We start from the raw sequence: 9301 nt of genomic DNA, 5'->3' as shown, positions 1-9301 counted from the left end.
GGGCCCAGTATATAGAGCCCCCAGACTGAGAATGGCATGGATAGAGGGATTGTTTGAAGGGCTTGAGCTGGTTGATGAAGCTTCTTTGAATGGAACTGACACGCTTCACACTTGGTTACTAGTGCCGTCGCATCCTGGAGGGCGGTGGGCCAGAAGAAACCTTGCCGGAACGCCTTTCCGGCAAGGGCCCTCGACCCTATGTGGGAGCCACATATGCCTCCATGTATCTCTGCCAACAGCTCCAGTCCTTCCTCCCGGGGGATGCACTTCAATTTCACACTGTTCGGCCTTCTCCTGTACAGGACGTCGTCGACGAAATGGTACAGGGCGGACCGGCGGGCTACTTTTTCCGCTTCTTCCTGCTCCTCAGGAAGCTCCCTTGTTTGGAGGAATCGGACGGTATGCTGTGCCCATGCCGGAGCCTAGGGCTTGACGGCAAGGACCAAAGGCATTTCCTCAGCCACGTCCGTAGCTGTCTCCATGGCCAGGGCTTGACGCCCTGCCGGAGCCAGTTGCCCTTTGGCCGGCTCAGAGTCCGCGGCAGTACCCTTGCCGGCAGCCCCAGGGGCTCGGTAGGAAAGTACTTGCCGGGACCTGACTTCCTCCGCTTGTTCTGCCCCATTGATGGTTCGACGAATGGTTGAGTTAACCGGAGCAAAAAGGTACCTGGTTCCACAGGTAGCTTGAATGCAGCACGCTTCGACAAGTAATCGGCGGTGTCGTTCTCCATTCGGGGGACGTGCTCCGCTTGGATACCGTCAAAGCGCTCCTGTAGCTTCCTCACCTCATCTACGTAAGCTTCCATCAATGGGCTATGGTAATCCTTGTTGACCTTTCTGACAACAAGCTACGAGTCACCCTGATATGTCTCCGTCGTATCTACTTTTCCAAACACTTTTGCCCTTGTTTTGGACTCTAACTTGCATGATTTGAATGGAACTAACCCGGGCTGACGCTGTTTTCAGCAGACTTTCCATGGTGTTATTTATGTGCAGAAACAAAAGTTCTCAGAATGACCTGAAACTCCACGAAACATCTATTTGGAAAGTAAGAAAAATACTGGAAGAAAAATCCACGTCAGGGGGCCCACACCCTGTCCACGAGGGTGGGGGGCGCGCCTGCCCCCTGGGCGCGCCCCCTACCTCGTGGGCCCCCTGACGCTCCACCGACCTCAACTCCAACTCCATATATTCACTTCCGGGGAGAAAAAATCAGAGAGAAGGATTCATCGCGTTTTACGATACGGAGCCGCCGCCAAGCCCTAAAACCTCTTGGGAGGGCTGATCTGGAGTCCGTTTGGGGCTCCGGAGAGGGGGATTCGTCGCCATCGTCATCATCAACCATCCTCCATCACAAATTCCATGATGCTCACCGCCGTGCGTGAGTAATTCCATCATAGGCTTGCTGGACGGTGATGGGTTGGATGAGATCTATCATGTAATCGAGTTAGTTTTGTTAGGGTTTGATCCCTAGTATCCACTATGTTCTGAGATTGATGTTGCTATGACTTTGCTATGCTTAATGCTTGTCACTAGGGCCCGAGTGCCATGATTTCAGATCTGAACCTATTATGTTTTCATGAATATATGTGAGTTCTTGATCCTATCTTGCAAGTGTATAGTCACCTACTATGTGTTATGATCCGGCAACCCCGAAGTGACAATAATCGGGACCACTCCCGGTGATGACCATAGTTTGAGGAGTTCATGTATTCACTATGTGTTAATGCTTTGTTCCGGTACTCTATTAAAAGGAGGCCTTAATATCCCTTAGTTTCCATTAGGGCCCCGCTGCCACGGGAGGGTAGGACAAAAGATGTCATGCAAGTTCTTTTCCATAAGCACGTATGACTATATTCGGAATACATGCCTACATTACATTGATGAATTGCAGCTAGTTCTGTGTCACCCTATGTTATCATTGTTACATGATGAACCGCATCCGGCATAATTCTCCATCACCGATCCAATGCCTACGAGCTTTTCATATATTGTTGTTCGCTTATTTCCTTTTCCGTTGCTACTGTTACAATCACTACAAAACCCAAAAATATTACTTTTGCTACCGTTACCGTTACTTCCATATTACTTTGCTACTAAATACTTTGCTGCAGATACTAAGTTATCCAGGTGTGGTTGAATTGACAACTCAACTGCTAATACTTGAGAATATTCTTTGGCTCCCCTTGTGTCGAATCAATAAATTTGGGTTGAATACTCTACCCTCGAAAATTGTTGCGATCCCCTATACTTGTGGGTTATCACACCCCTGACGATGAGCGTCTTAACCCCGAGGTCTACCACGATCCTGAGACCGGCAAGCAGCCCTTCGTACTCCACAGTGTTGTTGGTGGACATCTCCCTGGGAAAGTGCATCTGGACCACGTACTTGAGGTGCTCTCCGGTGGGCGCGACGAGCAGCACGCCGGCACCGGCGCCTTGCAGCGAGAAAGCCATATCAAAGTACATGATCCAGTCGCGGTCTTCCTTCCTTGCCGGGGAGAGCTGTCTCCTAGATTTCTTTGTCGGGCGTTGAGGTCCATTCTGCAATGAACTCCGCCAAGACTATGCTCTGGATTGTCGAGGTACTCTCAAACTTTAAACCAAAACTTGACAATTCCAAGGCCCATTCCACAATCCTTCAGGTTGCATCTGGGTTATGCAGTATCCGTTGCAATGGGAGGCAGGTGATGACAGTGATCTCGTGGGCTTGCAAGTAATGACGCAGCTTCCTCGAGGCCATAAGGAGGTCGAAGAGCAATTTTTGCACACCGGAATACCTCGACCTAGCCCCCTGCAAGAGGGAGCTGACAAAGTAAACCGGGTGCTGCGTCATCTACTTCTTCTGCACCACCTCACTCGACTACGCTGGCACTGCCTTGGTGGCATCAGACTCTGTCGGGGGTCACGCCTTGCCGGCACCAGGCCCTGCGAGGGGAATCTTTGGCTTGCCATCCGCTGCTTCCACCGCCGTTACTGCCTCCTCGTCGACCTCCCTTTGTGCCACCAGTGCGGCGCTGACCACTTGATTGGTCGCCGCCAGATATAGTAGCAATGGCTCTTGTGGTTTAGGCGCAACCAGTATTGGCGGGGAGGAAAGGTATTTCTTCAGATCCTGCAACGCTTCCTCGGCTTCCGGGGTCCACTCCATTGGGCCTGCCTTCTTCAACATTTTGAAGAAAGGAAGGGCATGCTCGGCGGACTTCGAGATGAATCAGCTCATGGCGGCGACGCAGCTGGTGAGCCGACGCACAACCTTGATCCGCTTGGGCGCCTCAATCTGCTCAATAGCCTTGATTTTGTCTGGGTTTGCCTCGATCCCGCGCTGCGACCCAAAGAACCCGAGAAGCTTGCCGGACGGAACGCCGAAGACACACTTCTCAGGGTTCAGCTTGAGGTTGATCTTACGCAGGTTGGCAAATGTCTCTTCCAGATCTTGCACAAGAGTTGGTCCGTCCTTGGTTTTGACCACTATCTCATCCATGTATGCCTCCATATTTCTATGGAGCTGAGGTTCAAAACCAATTTGGACTGCTCTTGCAAACATCGAGCCAACACTCTTCAACCCGAAAGGCATCCATAAAAAGCAATACGTACCACGTGGGGTGATGAATGTTGTCTTTTCTTCATCCTCTCTTGTCATGAAGATTTGGTGGTAGCCCGAGTAGGCGTCGAGGAATAATAATAGATCACTCCCGGCTGTGGAGTCAACAATCTGGTCGATGCGTGGCAACGGGAAGGGGTCCTTAGGACAAGCCTTATTACATATGTGTAATCAATACACAGCCTCCACTTCCCATTCGCCTTGTGCACCACAACCGGATTGGCCAACCACCAAACGTGCCGCTTCCAACTTCCTGATCTCCTCTGTGATGAACTCCTGCCTCTCAAGAGCCTACTTTTTGACCTTCTGCTTGACGGGCCGCGCATGAGGGCAGACAGCTAGGTGGTGCTCAAACACGTCAACATTCGCCCGTAGGAAGGTGACGAGCGCGCCTTCCGTGCCATCCTCCCTGGTGGACACCTTCTTGGTCTGTGGTGGCTCAGCTCTGGATTTCTTGCTCTTGCCGGTAGATCTCTCTGGCACGTCCTCGACGGTAGCGTAGCACTCCGAAGAGGCGTGCTTGCCGGAGTGGGTGCGAGAGGTCTTGCCGGGCTTTCTCTTCTCTTCCGGGCCTTCAGCGGCAGGAGCAGGTGCCTTGACGGCAGCTGCTGCAACTGCTTATCGGTAGAGTTGGTCGGCGCAGATCAGCGCGTCCTGCTTGTCGGAGGGGACGGAGATGATGGTCAATGGCCCGGGCATCTTTACCATGTTGTAGGGGTAGTGTGATGCTGCCATGAACTTGGCTAGTGCCGGGCTGTCACGCCCAAGATGCGACCCTATCCTAAAGGAACTCGAAGGTCCCACCAAGGATAGAAGTGCATCTTGAAGACGCTTATGCAAGGTGGATATCATTACATCAACATTACATAATAGATGTGGATACATACTAGGCATACAAATGCCGCAAGAATACATCAATACATCATACATAAGATCAATATCCGACTACGGAAGAAACACAAACAGAAGCTCAAACGACATCCACCCTGCTAGCCCATGCTGCCGACCTGGAACCTATCCCCTGATCAAAGAAGAAGCAGAAGAAGGACTCCAAAACAAGTAACATCGCTCTCGCGTCATGATCATCGCATAACCTGTACCTGCAACTGGTGTTGTAGTAATCTGTGAGCCACGAGGACTCAGCAATCCCATTACCATGGGTATCAAGACTAGCAAAGCTTAATGGGTAAGGAAGGGGTAAAGTGGTGAGGTTGCAGCAGCGACTAAGCAAGTATGGTGGCTAACATACGTAAATAAGAGCGAGAAGAGAAGCAAAGGAACGGTCGTGAAGCTAGCAATGATCAAGAAGTGATCCTGAATCTCCTACTTACGTCAAACATAACCCATAAACCGTGTTCACTTCCCGGACTCCGCCGAAAAGAGACCATCACGATTACACACGCGGTTGATGCGTTTTATTTAAGTCAAGTGTCAAGTTCTCTACAACCGGATATTAACAAATTCCCATCTGCCATATAATCGCGGGCACGGCTCTCGAAAGTTTATACCCTGCAGGGGTGTCCCAACTTAGCCCATTATAAGCTCTCACAGTCAACAAAGGATATTCCTTCTCCCGGGAAGACCCGATCAGTCTCGGAATCCCGGTTACAAGACATTTCGACAATGGTAAAACAATACCAGCAAAGCCGCCCGAATGTGCCGACAAATCCTGATAGGAGCTACACATATCTCGTTCTCAGGGCACACCGGATTGTCCAAGCTTCCGGTAGGCCAGCCCAGAGTTGCCCCTGGTGGCCACCGGCGACTAACAGGTTGGACCAACACTTGAAGGACCACTGGCCCGGGGGGGGGGGGGTAAATAAAGATGCCCCTCGAGAGCGCGACTCCCAAGGGGAAAAGGCTAGGTGAGGCAAATGTAAAACCAAGGTTGGGCCTTGCTGGAAGAGTTTTATTCAAAGCGAACTGTCAAGGGGGTCCCATAAATCACCCAACCACGTATGGGACGCAAAATCAAAGAACATAACACCGGTATGACGGAAACTAGGGCGGCAAGACTGGAACAAAACACTAGGCATAAGGCCGAGCCTTCCACCCTTTACCAAGTATATAGATGCATTAATAATATAAGATATATTGTGATATCCCAACATAACATTAACCGACATGGAGCAATCTTCGTCTTCACCTGGAACTAGCAAAGCTATAAGAGGGGCTGAGCAAAGCGGTAACATAGCCAAACAATGGTTTGCTAGGAAGGGTGACAAAGGTTAAAGGTGGTTTCATGGCAATTTGGGAGGCTCGAAGAGCAAGTGATAGGTGGGGCAGCACAGCGATAGGACGAAGCAACTAGCATGGCAATGATAGTAATGAGATCCAAGGTAACGGTCATCTGACCTGAAATCCCTCTAGGAAGAAGAACGAGTCCATGAAGAAGATGAAGCCACGAAGACGAACGAATCCTCACGATCGCAACGACACGGGAACTATCGAGAAGAAGCACACAACAAGGTAAACACAGCACACATGAACAAGGCATTAAGCTCAATAAAGTATGATGCATGACAAGGCTATATGAAGCTACACATGGCAAGAGATAATGCATACAAGAGCAACACATCAAAACAAGTTTAAATGAGGCCGGAAACAACATATAACAAATCCGGTAAGTCCTCATATGCAAATTTCGAAATTGGTCCAGATCTGAATAAACCTTATGTTCAAGTTGTTAAGCAGCATGTTAAGATGCACCAAGATAATATACACGAAATTCTAGTCAAGTTACATATAAAGTTCATTAGATTCTGAGCTACGGCCTAGAAGATATGAGCAAAACAAGTTAAACATGGCATTGATGCAAAATGCATTCAAACATCAAGAAAACACCTCAAAACAAGGATACAACAAGGTAATATGAACCTACATGCAAAACTAAGCAAGTTTCATAAGAGCATGCTCAAAACGGAGCAATGGTGCAACACATACACTCCAAACAAGATATATCAACAATCTGTCCAAAACAGCAACTAGGCATCTTACAAGCACCAAACCAACATGCACAGCACATCAACATGAAAACAGAAGGATGGGACATGATGTACAGGTAAAGCATGACAAAATATGAACACTGAGCTATCTCCGGAAATCACAAGAACATGCTCAAAAGGACATGGCAAGATTGCAAATAATAACAGGTCACAGACTTGGCAGAAATTACTGGACATGGGAGAAATAACATCAGGTTGCAAAGTTTAGAGCTATCAAACAACATGCTGCAGGAACATAACATAGCAAACAAAGGCATGGCATGAATCTACCAATTGCATAGAATAAAAGTCCCTTACTGATCACGAGACAAAAAGGTACAGAAGATATGATGGCACCCATGTAAACATAGCAAGTTTCATAAACAGATTCAGACTTGGAAGAAAAACAGAGCATGGCAGAAATAACGATAAGTAGGCATGTTGGTGAGCTTGAACCACTCACCACAGAACATTTTATGGCATCTGAAGTCAACCAACATCAAGAAGGCATAAATATTAAGCAAAGCATGGCAATAGCATAGTCATAGGGTACATGGATCACTAGTAACAACCATGGCAAAATTGATTAACAAGTAAACAATATGCCAGGAACATTTTATAGCAAAAGTAGAGCGAGATAACAACAAGCTACAGCATGCCATAAATGCAAACAAGGGCATGGATCGATAGAGCATAACATTTATAACAAAACATCTTTAGTGAACATCTCCTGATTAGGCATAGAATGACTTGTAGCAGCAGGTTTACATGGCAACAAAATATAACAGACTCGGACTTGCCAGAAATCACCGAGTCACAGAAATCAGCAACATCACGGAGGCTACTTTGCATGCTTGTGCTAGTCACCACAGAGATCCTAAAAATACAAGACTAGCACTACTGTAAAGATGGAATGATTTAGTCTAAAACACATGTAGGCTCATGCTCATAGGATGCACACACAAAATGCAATGAAAAAGACAAATCACCAAGTTCTGATAACAGACAGCAGTTAACAGCATATAGCACTCTTGCAACGACGATTAGGGCATCAAGATGAACTCAAACAAGCATGGCATAATGGACTGGAATGAAGAGCATCTCGCAATGAACATTTTAATATATCATGCACGCAAAACGGAGCTATAGGCAAAATGTTACAAACAATCAAAGTTGCACACATGCTGTGATGATTACTGGGGACTAGGTCAAATTTAGGGAAAAATAGGATGGGCGCTTTTTAGTTAAAAAGCGCACGGGCAGGATCTAGTGGTTTCTCACCAATGGGCTCGGCCCAGGTCGGTGTGGGGGTAGGCTCCAGCAGAGGCAGCGGCGAACTGGGCCGCGGGGCGCGCTGGGCCGGGGAGGGGCCCACGGGCGCGAGGGGGAGGCGGCCCACGAGCGGGCGCTCGTCGTCTCCCCCGACGGGAGGAGGGCGAGCGAGGCCGGGGAAGGGGCGGTGGCGCGGCAGAGCTCCGGCGAAGGGAGAAGGGCGAGGGAGGCCGGATCCGCGTCGGGGATTGATGGATTCGGGCGGTGGCTTGCCGGATCCGGCGCGGCAACGGCGAGTTCGAAGCTCCGACATTGGCGAGATCCTGCGGGAGAGAGAGGCGGTGAGAGATTGACAACAGAGGGAGGAGAAGAAAGCAGGGATGGCGCGGGCTCACCGGGACGGTGGCGGCGCGGCGCGAAGCATGAAGGGGCGGCGGAGGAGATCCCGCGGCGGGGTCCGTCGAGGCTAGACGGCGGATGACGGCGCGGCATGGCGACGAGGTCGAGCGGCGCGGGAGCCGGGGCGCTCGGGCACTGCAGCGGGGTGGTTCGGGCCCGCTTCGGCCCGTCACGGGCCGAACATGGGCCGGGCGGGCCTCGGCGGCGGGGAAGCCAGGGGTAGCGGGGCAGCGCAGGATTAGAGGAGGAGCGGCGGCTTGGCGACTTGGCGGCTCCGGATTGGCCACGGGCGGCGGCGCAAGTGGCGGCTACCCGCTCGGGCGCCGCCAAGTGGAGGCGGTGGAGCGGCTGCGCACAGATTCCGAGGAAGGAGGTGGGAGGTAAGAGGTAGGGGAAGCTAGGCTTCCAAATCTGGCAAGGGGAGGTGTTTAAATAGGAAAGGGGTCTAGGGTTAGGGGATTTAGCTCCGTTTCGGAGCCGTTCGATCTCGATCGGACGGTCCGGAGCGGAGGGGGGTTAGGCTGGGCCTAGGTGGGCTGCGAGAGAGAGGCTTGGACTGAGAGGAGAGAGATGAAATGCAGCCCGTCAACGGTTTCGGAGACCGAAACATCCGACGAAGATACCGGAAGCGGTACCACCATACGTATAACAGTTGGGCAGTCAAACGAGCTCCGAATGCGACGAAATTTGACAGGCGGTCTCTCTACACTATAATAAGACCGCACGCCAACTTTCACCCCATTCCGAGAACATTTTTATGCCACTTAAAAAAATTATATTCAGAGGTGCCGCGGGCGCGTGTGAGTGTGTCTGGACTTCGAATGGACAACGGAGAGAACCGGGAGGACCCGAACGGATGCAGTTTTGAAAAACGTGTAGATGAAATGCAGATGATGACATGGAAAAATGCAACACGCAAGCAGATGACAAGGCAAGGATGGCGAATAACTGGCAGACACCTGGCGCATCGGATCCGGGCGGTTACAACACTCCTCCACTAACAAGAGATCTCGTCCCGAGATCTTAGGACCGAGACGGGAGGA

At 50.4% G+C, this 9301-nt stretch overlaps 1 long non-coding RNA gene across 1 annotated transcript; it reads right to left on the bottom strand.

Annotated features, from left to right (window-relative positions):
* Positions 1-4449: 4449 nt before the first annotated feature.
* Positions 4450-8031, bottom strand: LOC141022345 (uncharacterized). The gene is made up of 3 exons (XR_012183632.1): positions 7869-8031; positions 5959-6047; positions 4450-4709 (listed from the first exon to the last, which is right to left on the bottom strand). It is a non-coding gene; the product is annotated as an uncharacterized lncRNA (long non-coding RNA).
* Between the last annotated feature and the right edge of the window lie 1270 nt (positions 8032-9301).

The sequence above is a fragment of the Aegilops tauschii genome, chromosome 5 (genome assembly GCF_002575655.3).
Source record: "Aegilops tauschii subsp. strangulata cultivar AL8/78 chromosome 5, Aet v6.0, whole genome shotgun sequence".
In the NCBI taxonomy this organism is placed as follows: Eukaryota; Viridiplantae; Streptophyta; class Magnoliopsida; order Poales; family Poaceae; genus Aegilops; species Aegilops tauschii.
The sequence above is the reverse complement of the archived record's forward strand: the minus strand, read 5'-3'. Positions and strand labels throughout refer to the sequence as shown.